A 21,174-nucleotide genomic window follows, 5' to 3' on the forward strand; every position below is an offset into this window, starting at 1 on the left:
TAATTTTTGTTGCCAGGGATGCTCAAAATCTGACTTGTACCTGTGTACAGACTTCTGGAAAAAACAGTGAGCCAATTACTCAAGCAGGAAATTACATTTTCAGGGGGCGTTCTGTACACCATCTGGGTACAGAACATCTCCAGGTAGTCATATTGAATTTTAATGACAATCACAGCACTGCAGATTGAAAAGGAGAGTCATTTTTAATAACATTTAATCACAATATGACTTAAAGCGGAGTTCCGGGCACAAAATCGATCTTTTTTTTTGTGCCTGTCCGCTTGTTCACCTTCACCTGAAACAGAATTGGATAGTTAGGTTTTTTTTTTTTTTGTACTCACCTTGTAATTGAAGATCGAAGATACTCACCTATTCTTCACTTCCTCCCTCTGTGCCGCGGCTCAGCCGCCACTTCCGGGCTTGCAATGATTCCTGGGAGCTGAACGTCATCGCTCCCAGGAATCAATGCGACGGCACCGGCCCCGCTCGTCACTTCCGGGGTGACGCCGCATTCCCTGCTAAACAGCTTCTGGGCATGCCCAGAAGCTGTGGAGGAATGCGGCGCCGCACTGGAAGTGACGAGAGGGGCCTGTGCAGGCGCATTCTGGGAGAAGAGGACACGGAAGAGGATCGCGCTGGCTTCAGCTGCCCACAAGAGAGATGGAAACGCTGTGGAAGAAATTTTATAAGTAAGTATTTCTTCTTGCAGGTAAGTGCGAACCGGGACAGATCAGAGGCTAGCCATTGTGGAATGTGCTAGCCCTGACTGTCCCGGGGGTATGTTTATTGAAAAATGGTTTCTGTGCCCGGAACTCCGCTTTAACCCTCCTCTTATGTTAGCTTTCTGTTACTATCCATGATGTTAACGGGTCGGTTTTGACCCGTGTCTTAAATCAGCCATAAAATACCCTCTGAACAATTATTTATCATCCAATTTGTTTCTTACCTCTTGGTTACCTTGTTAGGCTTCTTTATCCTTGAAAAGATTGGTTTTAATATTTTTGGTGTGACCCCTTAGACCTTTTTTGATAGCATACCTCTCATTTTCAAATTTAAAAAATGGTAAAATAAAGTCAACAACTCTGAAATGTATTGGTCCTATGTTTCTTTACTTTATTTAGAGAAGCAGACAAGCAGGCAAAGAGATAGGCCCCTCCCTAACTACAGCTCACAGGGTTGAGAGGTGATTGGCTGTCAGTGTTACTAAGCAGAGAGAGTGTTTATGAATTCAGTTTTGGCACTTATTAGTGTCCTAAAATCCTATATTATAACTGGGTCAGAATTGACCCTAACACCATAAACATCTTATTTTCACCACAGTATTTTATAATTTAGTGAAAAGGATTCTTTTTCTATTACATTGTTTAAATAGAGGTTCCTGACAAAGTAAAAAAATCTTGATGCAATAAACAAATTTATGTGATACTTATAGACATTCAAAACCTTAAAACGGGTCGGTTCTGACCCTAACACAAGAGGAGGGTTAAGTTGCAATTGTATATGCTATATATATGATTTTTTTTAATTTGCTAATTTGTTTTCTTATGAAAGTGGAGTTACCCTTTAATCTGTATATGCACAAAAGCAAATAATATAGCATATACACAGGCCATATTATAATTTAATGTTTTTAAAAAAGTACCTTTCCTTTTCACTCTGCAATTTTCTGGTAAATGTAATGCAATAAGGCAACCGTGGAGGCATTCTGTACACTGTTGTTCTACAGAACACCCCTATGTCACGTCCTGCTTGTGTAAATTAGCTCACTGATATATCAGAAGTCTACATTAAAGTCCGATTTTAGTCACCCTCTGCAACAGAAATTTTGGTTTGGGTGAGATACATTACAAAGGTTAAATACATTTAAAGGGATTCAGACCCTGCAGTCTTCTCAATAAAACATGAAGTGTGCACCAGCTGATGATAACAAAGCAGTCACCCCCATTCATATTCAGCATCCAAAGGATATATTGGAACAAACAGCTTTTTCTTCAGAGCAGAAACATGTTGGAATCCGCAACAACCTTTGTTTACCTCTTGCTGCCCATGTAATGCATATGTGCACTCACTGCATGCTCCCAGCACAGAGACTGAGCTGTCAAACACAGCTCTTGGTCTGTACTAATGGTTAGGACCAGGCAAGATCAGCTGCCGATTATGTAACCACCAGTTAAAAGAATGTCAGGTTGGGCAGGAAGGAGTTAAAATCCATTATTAACCCAGAGGAATTTTTTTTTCTTATCAAAAAATGGTATAGCACTTTAATGTAGTTCCCCTTACCTGCATTGCAGCCCATCATAGTGCAAGGCTTAGCTTTTGTCTATTCATAATGAAAGACTGTTGTGTTAACTAAAGTACCGTATTTACAGAAACAAATCCGATTGATTCGTTGCTATGCATTACTATACTTTGCACATTGATCTTTAACTTTTTAAGGAAGGTTAAAAACCTTGCACTCTAAACTTTGGCCTTGGCACACCAATTATGCATCTTAAACAGCCTTCAGAATTCTTTTTCATTTGATATTTGAAAAGAATGTCCTCGGGACCTGAATTTCATTTCTGTGTGAAACAGCTGATGAGTTCTTACGCTGAATCAACTTATTGTAAGCTAAGGATAGCAAAACACATAACCTAGCTTTAACCCATATTGTATTTCAAATATCTGAGGCAAATGCTGAATATGAGAAAAGAAGATGTATGTAAAAAAAAAGTATCCACTACACATTGGTTTGGAAATTGTTAGGACTAAAAATTATACTGAAAGGACTACAAAAATGCTGAACAAGCTGAATGAATAAGCATGGTACATTGAGCCGAACTGCAGCCAATAATGTATATTGAAAGATCACTTAACCAAACTATTTAACAGCCCAGCATGACAGGACCACACTATACAAGCAGAAATATGTTTATGTTATATTAGAGCACGGACATGATCCTATTCAGTCATACACAATAAAGCACAGCTCAACCCATGACTTATATTTCACTTTTTAATGGATGCTAATGTATTTTACAAAATTTAAAGTAAAATATATGGTTCTCCTACTGAGAAAAGAAATCACACCACTGTTTTATAATATTGCAATGCAGCAGAGATATAAGCTTCTATAAAAAAAAAAAACATATTGCCTCTGTAGCCTTCAAAATATAGAAACAGTCCCTGGGGGATTCAGCAGAGTTGAAATACAGTTTCTCACAAAAGTGAGTACACCCCTCACGTTTTTGTAAATATTTTATTAAATCTTTTCATGTGACAACACTGAAGAAATTACACTTTGCTACAATGTAAAGTAGTGAGTGTGCAGCTTGTATAACAGTGTAAATTTGCTGTCCCCTCAAAATAACTCAACACACAGCCATTAATGTCTAAACTGCTGGCAACAAAAGTGAGTACACCCCTAAGTGGAAATGTCCAAATTCGGCCCAATGTGTTAATATTTTATCTGATCACTATTATTTTTCAGCACTGCCTTAACCCTCTTGGGAAAGGAGTTCACCAGAGCTTCACAGATTGCCACTGGAGTCCGCTTCCAATCCTCCATGACAACATCACAGAGCTGGTGGATGTTAGAGAACTTGCGCTCTTCCACCTTCTGTTTGAGGATGCCCCACAGATGCTCAATAGGGTTTAGGTCTGGAGACATGCTTGGTAAGTCCATCACCTTTACCCTCAGCTTCTTTAGCAAGGTAGTGGTCATCTTGGAGGTGTGTTTGGGGTCCTTATCATGTTGGAATACTGCCCTGCGGCCCAGTCTCCGAAGGGAGGGGATCATGCTCTGCTTCAGTATTCACAGTACATGTTGGCATTCATGGTTCCCGTAATGAACTGTAGCTCCCCAGTGCCGGCAGCACTCATGCAGCCCCAGACCATGACACTCCCACCACCATACTTGACTATAGGCAAGACACACTTGTCTTTGTACTCCTCATCTGGTTGCCACCACACACACTTGACACAGTAAATCCATGTCCTTAGTCTACTTGTATTCAGCAAATGTTTTCAGGCTTTCTTGTGTATCATCTTTTGAAGAGGCTTCCTTCTGGGACGACAGCCATGCAGACCAATTTGATGCAGTGTGCGGCGTATGGTCTGAGCACTGACAGGCTGACCCCCCATATCTTCAACCTCTGCAGGAATGCTGGCAGCACTCATACATCTATTTCCCAAAGACAACCTTTGTATATGATGCTGAGCACACACACTCAACTGCTTTAGTTGGCCATGGCAAGGCCTGTTCTGAGTGGAACCTGTCCTCTTAAACCACTGTATGGTCTTGGCCACCATGCTGCAGCTCAGTTTCACTAGCAAGGCTAAAGCAGAGCTCTCAAAGCTCTGCCCAGCCTTCCATACAACAGTCGATTACTGCCTTAGTGGTTTGCTGCAGGCTAATTGCAGCCAGCAGTAGATGACTAATAGCAGTGATCTACTGCTGCAAATCTTCTTGGGGGGTCTGGATCAGATTTCCACTGATCAGATCCAGACCCTTCAAAAAGAAGAATAAAATGAAAAAAAAAATGTAAAAATAAAAAAAAATACACAAAGGAAAAAGTGTAAATAAATATAAAAATATGTTTAAAAAATGGGTTTGGTTGGTGCCATGCACCTGCACCAGCATGGATGTCACATTGGGAGCAGCAACTGTGTCTCACAGTAATGGGACTGACCGCACAAGGATGCATGGAATATCAGTGCATCCCCATGCAGGTAAATATGGCCCTCACGCAGGGTATGGAATAATACTCTCTGTGTGAATGAGGCGTAAGTTGCAACAGTGTCATTAGAAAATCTGGATGACATTTGTGTTCACTCCTCAAGCATTAAATGCCCACATAAGTGAATGCAAGGTTGTTCAAATCTTTAGCAAATGCATATCCGTAAAAAAAGTTGCGGTCATGCTAATTTGTGCCCTCATCAGCTCAACTTAAAGCTGTCTCAATCTTACACTAACCATTTATGAACAACATTTTTCTTTCCCACACGCGTTGTTTGGAGGAAGAAAAATGCTGACTATGACCCTAAGAACACCATCCCTACAGTCAAACACAAAGGTGAAAACATTATACTTTGGGGCTGTTTCTCTGCTAAACGTATAGACCGACTTTGATGCATTGAGGAGCAAATGGACTGGGCCATGTATTGTAAAATCTTGGATGAGAACCTTCTTCCCTCAGCCAGAACACTTTAGTAAGTGGGCAAACTTCCAAAATCTGCCGGGGTTTTCCACACTGTATATTTACTTTGAGCTTTGTTATTCTGCTACGTTACATAAAAGTTGCACTAATGTGATATCGTTTTAATTAGCATATATTTTTTTATCATATTTTGAGGAAAATTTATAAAGGTGTACAAATTATGTAAACCTTGTGTTAGGAAAAATTACAGAAACATTTATTTTTTTAATTATTTTCTATTTATTCTCAATAAATACTAGTGAAAGAAAAATATATGTATCCAAATTTGCTACCAAATTAAAGCCCTATTTGTCCTGAAAAAATCAACATATAATACTTTTTGTAGACTAAAAAACCTAAAAGGTATACTTTGCAGTACTGAAATGTCACAACAGTGGGTGGCCTGTCACTTCTGAGCCACAGTAAATGCAAGCAATATGTTGCCCTTCCATGCCCTGTCAAGTGACTAAGAAACACGTATATGGTGTCCTTGTGTACAGGACAACTAGATGAACAAATTATTGGATGCAATTTTTACCATGTCATCACTGTGTTGGCAAAATCTGTCACGCTTTTGTTAAAAAGTTTCTATTTAAATTGTTTCCAAATTTTTGCTGCCAATTGCATTCTTAAAAATCGGGGGTTCCAAATCTGAAATATACCCTGTTGCAAAAACCTCTAGGAGCTTACATATCTAAATTGAGTACTTGTGGGGTAGTTTCTGGGGTTCTGCCCCTCCTGGGACACTGTAAATGCAATCCAGTACCAAAAAATGAACATGACAGTTTTCAGCCATTGATAGCCAGAATGCGCTCCCTTGTTTCTGGGCCCTGCCATGTTCCCACGAAGTTACCACGGCATACTTATATGGTTTCCTTGTGTAGGGGAGAGGACGCAAACATATTGTTGGATACAGTTTTAACCAAGTCATCACTGTGTTTGAGAAAACCATTACTGAATTTACACTTTTATTGAAAATTTTTTATTTAACTTTTTTCCTAATGTTGCTGCCAATTTCATTCTGAAAAGTTGGTGTTTACAGTCCAAGTTATAACCATTTACCAAAAACCTTGAAGGGTCTACTTTTCTAAATATACAGTCATTTCGGGGTAGTTTTGAGGGTCCTGCCACTCCTTAGCCACTGTAAATGCAGTTTGGTGCCAAAAATCGTACATTCATGTTTTTAGACATTGCCAGCAGAATGCACTCCCTTGTTTCTGGGCCCTGACATATTCATACCATGTGATTAAGACATACTTATTTGGTGGTTTAATGCATAAAATATATTATAGTGTCATTCCCTACTTATATACATAAGAAACTGGAAAAAAAACCTAAAAACAACAATTTAATTTTTTTAAAATGTATTCATTTTTTCTTTTAATTTTAAGTAAGCCTCATAAAAAAACTCTAACATCTCCAGGTATTTTCTATTAAAAATGGTGCCGTTTTTGGGGTCCTTCAATATATTTTGAAAGACAGTTTGTAGTGTGAGAAAAAATCTTCATAAATAAAATCCAATATATACACCATACATTTTTTTCCCATATCTAGGGAAAAAATAGACAGATTTGGTATTGTTAGATACCAGATTAATTTATACATTTATTTCAGAAAAAAAAAAGAAAAAAAAATTCTCAATTCTCGTCCTTTACATGTTTTGGTCTAAATCACCAGAAAATTGCCTTTTTTGCATAATTTTAATGTATGGTATCAAAAGAAAGTATTATCCGTCCCCAAAAAAACAATGTCAAGACTGGCTAGGTTGACTACAAAACAAAGAAGCAATTGTAGAAAAATCTATCACATGTCCAAAACCTGAAAAAAAGCCCTGGGACTCAAGGGAGTTTATATAAGTTAAAGATTCCGGGACCCAAGTGGTTAACCACTTCGACACTAAAGCAATTTTTTTTCATTTCTTGCACACATGTAGAAAAATCTGTATTTTTATCCATAAAATTATATATTGACTGAAAGCAGAGGCCTTGTAGAATGAAAAGATAGTAATTACAATTTTCTGCGTTGCATGATAAAATATTGCAACAACATAGATAGCAAACCCCATGTGATTGAATTTGGTAAGTGACAGGTACCCTTTATAGAGACATTAAACAAGAACCCCCCTCTTCTCCACAGGAGTTTTGAGGCAGAATTACAAATACAAAAACATAAAAAGCGAATGCCAATCTTTTTTTTACAAAAAGTCATAAAGACCCACAACCGAGGGACATTTATTTTGCACCTGGTATTTGTTAACCTTTATAAGACATTTTTGTATTGAACATTCGTTTTCTGGTGGATTGTACTGATTTTATATGATGATGCTTACTTTAAAGTTAATAGTATGATTTTTGAAGGGATAGCAAACTTATTTTGCAGTTTGTCAAGTATTCAGATGATTGAGAGCTGCTCCCTGTACACAATTCCCACTAAGCACAAAGTTTTTTTTTTTTAATTTATATTCTAGCATTCCATTTAGAATGCTTACGTTACTGACAGCTGTATTTTTTACATATTCCTGCATTTTGTTTAGAATGCTTGTATAACTGACACTTGTACTTTATTTTCCTGCATTGTATTTCAAACATTTTATGTTCCTTGCAGTTGTACTTATTTTTCTACATTCTATTTAGTATGCTTTGTTACTGCAGGTTGTCCTTTGTGTACTCAAGCCTAGTCTTGATTAGTTGAATATAGAGAAAAACAAGACCCAGTCCCCAAAACAGTAAATTTCTATGCAAAAAATAAATGCCCATTGGACTTTTTAAATTCATGCCCATAAAAATACAAATTTTTGAAACATGCATATAAAACATTTTTACATAAAAATGCACATAGTGGAAAACATAAAAAAGTATTGATATAGAATTTGATACATTATATTTGGCATAACAGCAAAACTGTATGATAAAAATGTAGACACTGATAAATTCCTCCTCGACGCGTTTTGTGAAGGAACGTTTACTTCATCAGGATGCAAAGTAAATTTCAGGCTGATAAACAACATCATTAGAGAAACCATGCCATTAGAGAAAACAATGTTAGGACAAATGTACCCTCCTAGAAGGGACACACAAGTTGTACTCAACTCATATATGCACAGCTGGCTTACCAAAAAATAAATATATACTTAAGCATTAAACATAGAATCACCACCGCTGGACCCAAAAAAAGAAGAAAAAAAAAACAGTCCACTCACGATGAAGGCTAACCACAAACTACTTGCTCCACCGTTTGACAGTTCTTATATAAGTAAAGGATGGGCCACCTGGTGACATCAGCTGGGGGCACTGCCCCCTTTGTGATATCACCGACCCAGTATGTATCAGTCATGAATGTCGCATGGAGGCGGTGCCACCTGGTGATGTTGCCAGGTGGCCCTGTCCCTTACCTACTGTACATAAGAACTGTCAAATGAAGGAGCAGCTGTTAGCCTTCGTTGGCGGTTAGCCTTCGTCATGAGCATCCTTTTTATTTCTTTTTTCGGGTCTGGCAGTGGCAGCAGGCAGCGTTATTGTTGATGGATCTACATCGGGGGACATTGTTTTTTGTTTTTTTTTAATAAAGGAATTGTAAAAAAAAACTGTGTGTGTGTGTGTGTGTGTTTTTATTTCTTTTTTGACACTTTTTTGGTGAATGCGTAGGGGTACAATGTACTTCATACTCATTCACATGGGGGGGGGGGGTGTGCGGGGTCTGGGGGCCCCTTTGTTAAAGGAGAAGGGTGAGGGGAGATACTGATGCCTAAATATTTATTTACCTTAATGCATTCCTTGCATTAAGGTAAAAAATATTTAGCCTTTAGAACCACTTTAAGCAGGCATCAATAAGTGGTGGACCTTGGTCATGTCCCGGACTGAATCACAGTACTATGAAGGCCGCAGCAATCGCAACACCTAACAGCTTAGATGTATTTACCTGGGTTTACCCCATCCTGACCTGCTAATGCTGCCGCTTAACATGCAGGTGACTGGTTGCTAGGATGTGGGCAGTGCTAGCAACCAATCACCCTCTTGTCAACATGAAAAATTTTAAGCTTCCGCCCTCCATCCAGACCTGCCATGCCTCCCATCCTCTGCCCTGCTGTGTAAGGTAGGACTGTGAAGTAGGGGTTGTGATGGGAAGGGGTGGTTGATGTAAAGGGGACTGAGGACACTGATACAAAGGAGATCTGTGATGTGACTGGGACTGCAATGTGAAGGGGGCTGTGATGTAAAAAGGGGAGGGACTGGGATGTGAAGGGGGACTGAGGACGCTGATGTAAAGGATGGACTGTAATGTATATGGGGGGGGGGCTATGATGTGTAGGGCCAACTGAGAACATTGATGTAATAGGTGGACTGTGATGTAAAAGGGGGGCTATAATTTGAAGAGAGACTTTGATGTAAAGGGGTGCTGTGATGTAAAAGGGGGACTAGGGACATAGATGTAAAGGGGGGTTTGTGATGTAAAGGGGCCAAGGAAACGGATGTAAAGAGGGAACCCTGATATTAAAGGGGTACTGTGATGTGAAGGGAGACCTGAGGACACTGCTATAAAGGGGATTTTGATGTGAAGTGGGGTACTGAGGTAACTGATGTAAAGGAGTGGCTTTAATGAGAAGGAGGCTGTGATTTTAAAGGTGAACTAGGGACATTTGGCAGGATCTGAGACATAGCACAAACATGAAATTTGAACCTCTGCTGGAAGAAAATTTTACTGACGGGTATAGAAGATGTTTAGGCAGTGGACTATTTTCTTATAGCTTCTGATAAGGTGAGATTTCACTTTGAATGAATTCAGTTAATTCTGCATTCAGGTATATGCAGGCATAGCACTTACAGTATCTGTCATGGGCACATGCAGTCAGGGCCAGGACAAGTGGTTGGCAGGAAGGACGGCTACCCTGGGCATTGTGGTATCATGTGAGGTGGGGGGGCACCACACGGAGATTGGGGGGGATAGAGGATGTGTGTTGAGAAGGGGAATTTAGGGGGCGGCAGGGGCTAAAGATTTTACCAGGAGGGCAAATCTGGAGAGATGAGCTAGAAGTAGTGATTTTGCAGGATTTGTGTTGGGAGGGGGGATGGGGAAGAGGATTCCCGTTTTCCAGTAACTGTCTGCCTCTATCGGAGGTACCAGCGGACAGCTACACAGTCTGTTGGAGCCTGACACTGCAGCTGGGATCTGTTGATTTGGGAGGTTTGTGCTATGGTACAGGAGAAATATTTTTGGAGGGAGGATCTGTGCTAGTAGGGATAATTGTGGGGGGTATTTGTGCTAGAAGAGGAAATTTGTAGGGGACATTTGTGCTAGGATGGGGGATTGGGGGAGACAAATTTGTGCCGGAAGGGGGGATATGAGGGGGTAGAGGATTTATGCAAGGAGGGGGGGTTCATTTTGTGGGGGGGGGATTTATGCTGGGAGTATATTGGCAGAAAGAGGATATGAGCTGGGGGGGGGGCAAAGATTCATGCTGGGATTTTAGTGTGGGGCGAGATCTGTACTGGGAGAGGGGGACATTTATGCTTAAGGGAGTGAGTATGCAGATTAGTGCTCAATTTGTTTTGGGGGGATTTTTGCTGACACATAATGCTCATACATCTTGGGGGGGAAGCAATTTGGCATCTTTCCCCTGGGCTCTGGATAACCTTGTCCCAGCACTGTATGCAGTGTAATTCTGTAATTGGTGTTTTGTTATATGTGAGCATATCAGCATTTTGATTTCTCTTTCAGTAGGTGACCTGGCAAAGGTAATGGAAATTTAGCATCCCTCTTGCTCATCATGTGGATATTTTGTGGCACAAGCCAGTAAACTGGTACTGTTATAAGCAAAAAGAAAAACTACGCTAGTAGCCAAAATAATACCAGGCATACATAAATCCACGGCTCATGCCCCTGATGGGATCACATATGATGAAATGCATAGGATGAAGCCAAAACACACGCTACTGCACATGCATAAACTAGCCGTGGCCATCTTGCTTTTGGGAAAAACTGATCACACACATGGTTCGAATTGCTTGCCAAACATCTTTCTATTGTAAGTGCATTTATCCTTATTAAACATTGTTGTATATGTATATATATTTTTATGGTTATGGCTCTGGCTACGATCATTAGCCCACCCCCACGTTTAGAGTCATCTTGTCTCTCTCTTCCCTCTCTTCATCATGAAGAGGAATTTATCTATCTGCAAAAGTTTGCCATTCATGTCATTATCATCCAATTTTTTAATTATTAGTATCATTCACACTTTTTTAGACATATTTTGCATTGAGCATACTTTTTGATGCGTATGTATGTGTGTGTGTGCACTTATATGTGCACATACACCTTTCTACACATCTGGTTACAGTCTGCAAGCGGATCCAAAGTTTGTAGTTTTAAAGTATATATGGTTAATGTATGTGACTAGTCTGAGCCTTTTCTGTCCTGGATGATCCTTCCAGGATGTTCTTGTATTATGGATATACATGTGTATGTATGCATGTGTAGTTGGGTATATATGCATACATATACACGTGTGTGCCCTTTATATTCCTGGAGCACATATACCAGTTTACAATTCCCTCATTTGCCTTGGGGGCATCCCCATTGGACCTATTGAAGGGGCGTTGCTATTTCCATTGGCTTTCCCCTCCCCCCCTTTCCATTTCCTCATGACCTTGGTCTAGGTGTATGGCTTTAAGGGTTGTGGGTTTTGGTAGGCGGATGGCGAGCGCTGGGCTGTGCAGAGAAGTGTGTCTCAGTGTTTGCAGATGCCGACATTGAGGTGTAGGAGGAAATTACGCCAGCGGAAGTGGAATGCATGATGCGGCGACCAGGAAGTCAGCCGGCGGCAGGGAGCGACACACTTTTCTGGTCAGCCCCTTCCAGTATACCCCGTACCATCCCATATAATGGTATATCTAGTAATTCAATATATGCATGCTACAGCTGGTTTCTAGCATTACAGAAAAGATACACCATGCACTTTTGGTACCACCCCCATGTGACATATTCATTGCAGGGGTGATCTTGGTTCCTGTTTTATCATCATCATTATTGGATGGGGGTATATAGCATACTGACTGTGGTATCACTCCAATATCTTTAGCAAATGGCTGACGCATCAACATGGGATCTTTCTCTGGCCGGCCATGACATTTCCTGAGGTTTATGTGGGGTATGTATTTGTTGTGCAATATGTAAATGGTTCTCCATTATCGGCAATGGCTGTTGGTGTTTTGACTTATATTCACCATTGTATCTTTATATATCTTTTATCAGTATTTTATTCATATTTCTATTTGCTTTAGTACATATGTGCTACTGGTGTGGTTACGTGAAAATGGTTCATATGTTTGAAGCTAAGTCTGGCTTTCCTTTTTCTGGTTTATCCTGGCAGTGGTCATCTTTTGTTGTTGTGGTGTCTTCAATAATGTCTCTTGCCCTGATGACTACTCAGTCCCCCTCCTGGGATATCAGTTGCATTGGTTGATTCAACTGAATCAAATAGAAGGAACAATGCAGAATTCTATGCACAGAATATGCCTTTTGTTTTATTGTGCATATAGAATATAATATTTTTTTAAAGGTCTGATCTTCCGATATACCTTTTTGGCTTACAATATAAATCAATGTAACAGCTGACCATATGTATAGTTGTGAAACGCAAACAGACAAGTACCAGGGGGCACAGTACATTGTTTGATTTTACTATAAAATATATACTGTATGATCTAACAAATGGAACAGTTGGGATCAAAGAAAGTTCTCACTATAACATCAATTTGAAGCCTTATAGATTTCCAAGGTGAGAAGTTATCTATTTATTGTCTCATTGACAGCATATATTTCTTACCAAGTAGCAGGATCTTACAAGGCATGAAGCTTATACATCTGTGTATGTAAGCAGCTTTCTGTATATGTACACAGTTTCAACCATAGATAAACACATAGGTAAAAAAATATACATATATTATCTTTTATGGCTTCTGCAGTGGTGTGCCATGAAACAAACATATGACATGTAGACAGTGGTGTATTTAGGTTTTGTGCTGCCCTAGGCCTGACTCAACTTGGGCACCCCCTAATTTAAATATGACCCACCCCTTCCTGTAAAGGCCACACCCTTTCATGTTTATGATCCGCCCTGTTATCTGTAAACCACAGACTACAACCAGTTTTTCAGTGCAGCCTTATCAATGCAGCCTCATTACTGCCCATCTCAGTGCAGCATATCAGTGCTGCCTCATCAGTGGCCATCAGTACAGCCCCATCAGTGGCCATTAGTGCAGCCTATCAGTGCATCATACCAGTGCCTATCAGTGCTGCCTTATCAGTGGCAATCAGCGCAGCCTCATCAGTGGCAGTCATTGCAGCCTCATCAGTGGCCATCAGTGAAGCCCATTAGTGCCCATTAGTGCAGAATATCAATGCAGCCCCATCAGTGAAGCTTATCAGTGCCCACTTTTTGCTGCCCCCCTGCAAAGTGCCGCCCTAGGCCTGGGCCTTGTTGGCCTAGGCCAAGATACAGCACTGCATGTAGATAGGAAGAACAGCAGTGAGCAATCTGAGTGTAGTATATTAACTTACACTAAATTAAGATTTATCGTGGTAAAAAGACAAATGGCAACTCACATGGTGACAGTTAAAATCAGGCTCATCACATAGTAAGGGCTTGGACAGTCTCGCAACAACAGGAAACCTCAGACCAAGATAGAAGTGATGGATGGATGGATGGATGGATGGATGGATGGATGGATACACCTGCAGGACAAAGAGAACACATCAAGAGGAACAAAACTAAGTGCGGCATTAATAGTACTGAGAAATAATTGTAAATTAATAACTCACATGGGAAGAAGAACTGGCACTTTTTGTATGTAATCTGTGAGCGGTAGGCTCATGCATCTGGGATGGGGAGTCTCTTCTTATAACTTACAGTCTAGAAGCTTGAGAAAGAGGCTTAGGTGACTGCTCACAGATTACATACAAAAAATGCCATTTCTTCTTCCCATGCGAGTTACTAATTTACAAGCAAAGTCTATCCATCCACCCAGTACTACTATCTTGGTCTGAGGTTCCCTTCTGTTGTGAGACTGTCCATCAGAAGCCCTTACTACAGTATGTGATGAGCCTGATTTTAACTGTCACAATGTAAGTTGCCATTTGTCTTTTCACTGCAATAAATCTGTTAACATACTACACTTGGATTGTGCCCTACTGTTCTTCTTATCTGTTTGCCTAGAGATACTTCAGTCTCTTCAGAGGTGCTGCATCTGGTGCATTGAAATCAGTGGAAAGTTACCCTGAATGCTCCAATTGGACTCTATGAACTTTTCATTGTTCCGCATGGACATTTATGTACACACAACATTTATTGTGCCATATACCCTATTACTACTAATACTATGGTATGCAGTAGTGATCGACCGATATAGTTTTTTTAGTTCCGATACCAATATTTTGGTCATTGGATATCGGTATCGGCCGATATTGGCCGATATTTTCGGACATTTAAAAAAATATATATATTTTTATTTTTCACAGGTACTCTGGTGGAGGGATCTGGAGGTCTAAAAGACCCCAAACCCCTCCCCTGCACTTAAAATCATTCAAAACACCAAGTTTGGCTGTTTTGAATGCTTCGATTTTTTTGAATTTGCCGCCGAGTACCCGGGTTTTTTACATGGAGACCTGATCAGAGCTGAATGCAGCTTTGATCGGGTCTTCTCTTTGGCGGCCATGCAGTTAGGATGCCCAGGTCTCCTGGTGGGATGGGAGACCCGGGAAAGCCACGGAAGGTGGCGGGAGGGGGGGAGACGTCCCTTCCCTCTCCATGTAATGACAGCCGAGCGGCTTCTCAGCCGCATCGGTTATCATTACAAGACAGCTGACCGTCGGCTATGGACGCCGGTACCGGGGTGATGCCTCTAGCTGCAGGCATCACTCCGGTACAAGCACTTTCCCGAAATATCGGCAATATTGGTAACCTCAGGGGCCAATTCCGATATATCAGGGAAAGTGCATATCGGCCCCTGATATATCGGTCGATCCCTAGTATGCAGTACTCTTTTACTGTAGTGTGTTGTGACAGACCACACCACATTGCAATATCACTATAATGAGTAGTACTGATTTAAATGTCAGTTTTGTGACATTTCAATAAAGTTCAGGCAAAAAAGTTGGGACTTGATGCACTGTTTTCTACTTTAACTGCAGGCTACTGGCAGGGGACTGGCATCATAAGTGGCAGTGTTGCATATGTAAATAGTTTTAAAAGCTAAGAAATTGAAAAACTGTTGTTCCGCAGCACCCTGAAAACATAGGTGCGATTTTCTTCAAGACCTGAGTGGGGTTTAAGTGCCGGTTCAGACTTCTGCGTGTTTGGCGATCGCATGTAATATCGGAGCGCACTGCTCCTTCATTACATGCGATCGGATGTGCAGTGCGAATTCAGCCATACACTTTGTATGGCTAAATTCGCACTGCACCCGCACAAAAGTCGCACATGAGGCATTTTTTCAGCCGCATCAGGATCGGATCGCACAGTGGTTCACACTTGTGCGATCCGATCCTGTGCGAACTGTCAGATCGCACTGCGATATGCGATCAAACTGGGGGTGTCGTTAACATTTCATTGACACCCCCAGCGTATCGCATATGGCAGTGTGAACTGCCAGATGTGCGTTTGCGATGCGGGAACAGGCTGTGAATTTGCAGCCTTCCCGCATCGCACAAGTGTGACCCGGCACTAAGAGTTATCACTTTCAAAATATGTTTTGCCTTCTTTACCACCATCTTTATGCATGGATAACACAGAACAATATTCTCTCTATGTTTTTCATAGCCAAAAGCACAGAAATGAATGTTATTTACAAATAGAATATCATCAAGAAATCATGGAAATGATGAATATGTGCAAAATTTCACAATTTGTGTTTTATAAGTGGTAATAAAACTGTGTTTACTGGGAAAAAATAATTATGTTTCTCCTTTGTGGTAAATAAACATAATAACAAATTGAGATTTTAAATAGATTCTCATTACTGTGAATAAATCTGTGTTCTTGAGAAAAACACCATAGATATCAAAACACTATAATAGCAATTGCATGTGCAAAATAGAAAACAGCCAATGCAAATGAGGTGGTTGCTATGACAATGTTATACAGTACATAAATGCACGTGGCACTTCAATTCTTACCATACTGTATATTTGCATTATGTACTGTACAATGTGACTGAAGGGGTCTGGTAAACCCAATACACATTTTGTAAACAGTGGAATTAGTTTCATTTAAAATTCTATTTACTCCTTTATTGTTATTCTGTCTTAGATCTGCTAAAATAGTATTTAGACATCCAGCAGCTTTGGCTCATGTTTTACATGTTAGAGGCAGATGTTAAAGCGAAACAACAATATCTTATCTGTATATGTCATATATAGTACAATTTGATTGCAAAAGCCTTGCTAAACCTCCTTTAGATTTACCATTACCAACAAGCTTGTAATCCAAAAAACAACCTTAGGCTAGGTTTATATACACTATAATGTCAAAAGTATTGGGACACCTGCCTTTACACGCAAATGAACTTTAATGGCATCCCAGTCTTAGTCTGTAGGGTTCAATATTGAGTTGGCCCACCCTTTGCAGCCATAACAGCTTCAACTCTTCTGGGAAGGCTGTCCACAAAGTTTAGGAGTGTCTCTATGGGAATGTTTGACCATTCTTCTTCTGCCGGAAGTGCATTTGTGGTCAGGCACTGATGTCGGACGAGAAGGCCTGTCTCGCAGTCTCCACTCTAATTCATCCAAAAGATGATCTATCAGGTTGAGGTCAGGACTCTGTGCAGGCCAGTCAAGTTCCTCCACCCCAAACTTGATCATCCATGTCTTTATGGACCTTGCTTTGTGCACTGGTATGCAGTCATGTTGGAACAGGAAGGGGCCATCCTCAAACTGTTCCCACAAAGTTGGGAGCATGCCTTAGGAGCCCAACCTCTGAAAAACAACCCCACACCATAATCCCACCTCCCCCACATGATTTGGACTAGTGCACAAAGCAAGGTCCATAAAGATACTGACGCGTGAGTTTGGGGTAGGGGAACTTGACTGGCCTGCAAAGAGTCCTGACCTCAGCCCGATAGAACACCTTTGGGATGAATTAGTGTGGAGACTGTGATCCAGTCATTCTCATTCAAATTCTGTGCCTGACCATCATGCGCTATAATAAAAAAAAGAGCGACAATTTTGCAAAAATAACTATATTTTTCACATTTTTTTATATGAAATTCCCCAAAAAAATTTAAAAATCTATTTTTTTTTTATTTTTGGCCAATTTGTTTCTGCTACCTATGTTTGGTAAAAAAAATCACAATAAGCGTATTTTGATTGGTTTGCCCAAAAGTTATTGCGTTTACTAACTAAGGGAAAGATTTTTGTAATTTATGTTGTTTTTTTTTTTTTTAACGAGTAATGGCGGTAATCTGCGATTTTTTTGGCGGGACTGGGACATTGCGGCGGACAGATCGGACCCTTGACTGACATTTTTGACACTTTTAGGGGTATCAGTGACATTAGTACAGTAATCAGTGCTATACATATGCACTGTTACTGTAAAAAGGACACTGGCAGGGAAGAGGTTAACTTTATTGGAGAAGGAGGGGTTAAGTGTGTCCCTAGGGGCGTGCTTCTAACTGTGCAGGGATGTGGCTGTGTGTGTAACAGCACAGATCAACGGTCCTACATAGCAGGACCATTAGATCAGTGCTTTTACACAGGGGAGAATGACAGGCGGCTTTGTTTACATTAGCCGCCTGCCTTTCTCCCTTCACACCGGACGATCGCGAGTGACCGGCGGATATCGGGTCCGCCGGTCACATGCACAGAGGTGTTCGTGAACGAGCCGAGGAGGGCGTGCGCCTCCGGCGGCGCTTGCTTGCCCGCTATTTGCTCCCAGGCTAGTGACGTACCGGTACGTCACTTTGCCTGGCCGGGGCTGACCGCCGCAGTATGTGTACTTGCGGCGGTCGGCAACCGGTTAATACAGCTTATCAGCCCCTTTCATAGCACAGACAGCAAAGAAGATTTTGTCTTTGCTGAGAGTTCCAGAAAAGAATGTCTAAAAGGAAATGCTGAATGTTTTTTTTTTTCTTGCTCTGCGAATGGGGACCTATAACAAATGAAAGTCAGGTGTTATCCCAATTTGTCCAAAAAAGTGGAAATACCCTTTGTGGCAGAGCGTTGCCCTTCCAGGTTCTAGAAAGAGGTTATGGTCCAGGATTTTCAACCTGGCAGATTAAGGGGCTTCAAGCACTTTGCTTAATTCAGAGGAAACCTGCTTTTCAGTTTCCTCGTTGTTTAGAAAAATCCATTTTGGGACCTGGAGCCTGGAGATTTCTTAGAGATGCAGGTGGGATGAAATCTCCAATCTTGGGTCCAGGTTTTGTGAAAAGCCAGCTCACTGATTGCAAAGGTGTGAGCAGGGCTTTTTGTTAGGACCTAACCATGGTTCTGGGCTCCACTCCAGCAGACCAGGAGTCAGGAGGGCACCATTTAGGGGAGACAGGTGGGATCCAGAGGAACAAAGGGCTGCAAGCTATATGCACAGAGTGATGTATAAAGACTGTCTGTAGGAGACAGACAAAGGGCCTAAAGGGTAAGGCCAGAGCAGGAGTACTGCATGAGTAAGCCAGGATGCTGAATGACATTTGTTTTTGTTTTTTGATTGGAGAACAATACTGAATACCCCTGTGAGAGAAACTCATGTTTTGTTTTATGAATTTTTATTAAAAATGGACAAGAAAAGCCCTCAAAAAGAAGAATTTAGTGAGTGACTATGTCCTTAAAGTTCCACCATTTAAAGTGAGTGCTCACTCGTTTAAAAGGTTAGTTCACCATTTCAGAAAAAATGAGGAGAACTAACACCCTACAGTCTCCCCCCTCACTTCCTTTGCCCCCACTGTATTTATGTCTGTGAGCAGGGCCGCTGATAAGGGGGGACCACCGGCCCTCTTGTAGGGGGCCTGAGCACACAGGGAGGGGGATTAGTGATAAACAACAAATACAGAAATCATCCTTCAGAAGCTGAAAGCTGATCTTTCTCCCTGTCTCAGCTACCAGATTTTATCTGGTAAGAAAGGTACAGTTGTCCCTCACTAATCCCCTTCCCTGCGTGGGCCCCCCTCCCAGCACTGGCTCTAATGTTAGCTCTGCTCCTGAGTTTGTTATCTCTGTAACTTTGTTTCTCTCCCTCTGTCTCTATGATACCGGAGCTCCAGCTGCCCAGCCTATATATCTTTTTCATCTCATCTTCATTTTTATTTATTAACCACTTCCCAACCACCCGCCGCCTTTTCATTGCGGCAGGGTGGCTCTCCTGCGCAAACCGACGTAGACCTACGTTGGTCACGCACGGGAAGCTAGGGGACGAGCGGGTGCTGCCGGGGGTGCACTTCCAACCCCCCTCAGCAGCGGGGAGGCCGATGCACGGGTCAGGTGGCTCTGATTGCCATCTGACACCCACGATCGCTCCCCGCTAAGAGAGAAGGACGGTCGGCTGTTGTAAACACAGCTGACCGTTATTCTCAGTGAAATGATCATAGAGCCCATGTGATCCTTCTATATAGTATCACATGTCTCTATGGTCATTTCAGAAGCCACGCCCCCCCCACAGTTAGAAGCACTCCCCTAGGCTCACATTTAACCCACTGATCACCCACAGGGTTAACCCCTTCCCTGATAATGGCATTATTACAGTAACAGTGCATATTTTTAGCACTGATTACTGTAGTAATGTTACTGGTACCCCCAAAAGTGTCAAAAATGTCAGTTGTCAGGTCCGATCTGTCCGCCGCAATGTCGCAGTCCTGCTAAAAATAGCAGATCCCCACCATTACTTGTAAAAAGAAAAAAAAAACTATAAAAATGACATAAATTTTTCCCGTAGTTAGTAGACGCAATAACTTTTGTGCAAACCATTAAAAATACGCTTATTGCTATTTTATTTTACCAAAAATAGGTAGCAGAAAACAAATTGGCCTAAAATGTAAAAACATTTTGATTTTTAATTTTTTTTTTTTGAGAATGTGATATTGCAGAATGTGGAAATTATTGGTTTTTTTTTCAAAATTGTCGCTCTTTTTTTGGTTTATAGCGCAAAAAATAAAAATCGCACAGGTGATCAAATACCACCAAAAGAAAGCTCTATTTGAGGGGAAAAAAAAGAAAAAAAGAATTTATTGGGGTATAGCATTGCACGACCGCACAATTGTCCGTTAAAGTAACGCAGTGCCGAATCGCAAAATAGGGCCTGATCATTAAGGGGACAAATCCTTCCGGTCCTAAAGTGGTTAACTCAGTTTTCTATTTTAGATTTAGCAGGAATAATGTGAGTTTATTGTAATTTTAGCTAAATATATCCTGAATATTTTCCTGGTGGGGCCCTGTCAGGAAGTCTGTACGGGGCCCCGTTATTTCTATCAGCAGCCCTGTCTGTGAGTGATGAGCTGTCAGTGCCCATGCAACCGGTAAAGCGGGCCAGGGATTTGAAATCTCTTTTCTGCCTCTACTCTCTGCAGGGCTTCAAAGATGAATCAAGAGCTCTGTGCTGGTGCTGACCTATCAGAATTGTTTTTTCTTTCTTTTTGTGCAGAAAGAGGTGGAAGAATAGTGAGGATTTCATATCCCCAGACTGCTGTATCAGCTGTGTGGGCACTGACAGCTCATTATACACAGAGGTAAACTTTAAAACAGACCTGTTCTTTACCAATCATAGATCGGTGTGAGCAAAGACTCAGGTGACTTGTACATCACACAGGGCTTTCCTTCGCTCCCAGTACCTGAACAGAAGGGCAAGGGGCAAAATGAAGGAAATATAAGCATCTGTGGAGTTTTGTATTGAGTCTAGAAGCACACTTTTCTATTTAGTGCCTTTATTTCATGTGTTGGTCATTGAAATTAATGGAAAAGCATGTAAGAGTGTTGGTGCATGTTACAATGCATTTTTAACACATGTGCTTTAGTGCGC

This window comes from Pelophylax lessonae (assembly GCF_965119305.1).
Source record: "Pelophylax lessonae genome assembly, chromosome: 3".
Lineage (NCBI taxonomy): Eukaryota > Metazoa > Chordata > Amphibia > Anura > Ranidae > Pelophylax > Pelophylax lessonae.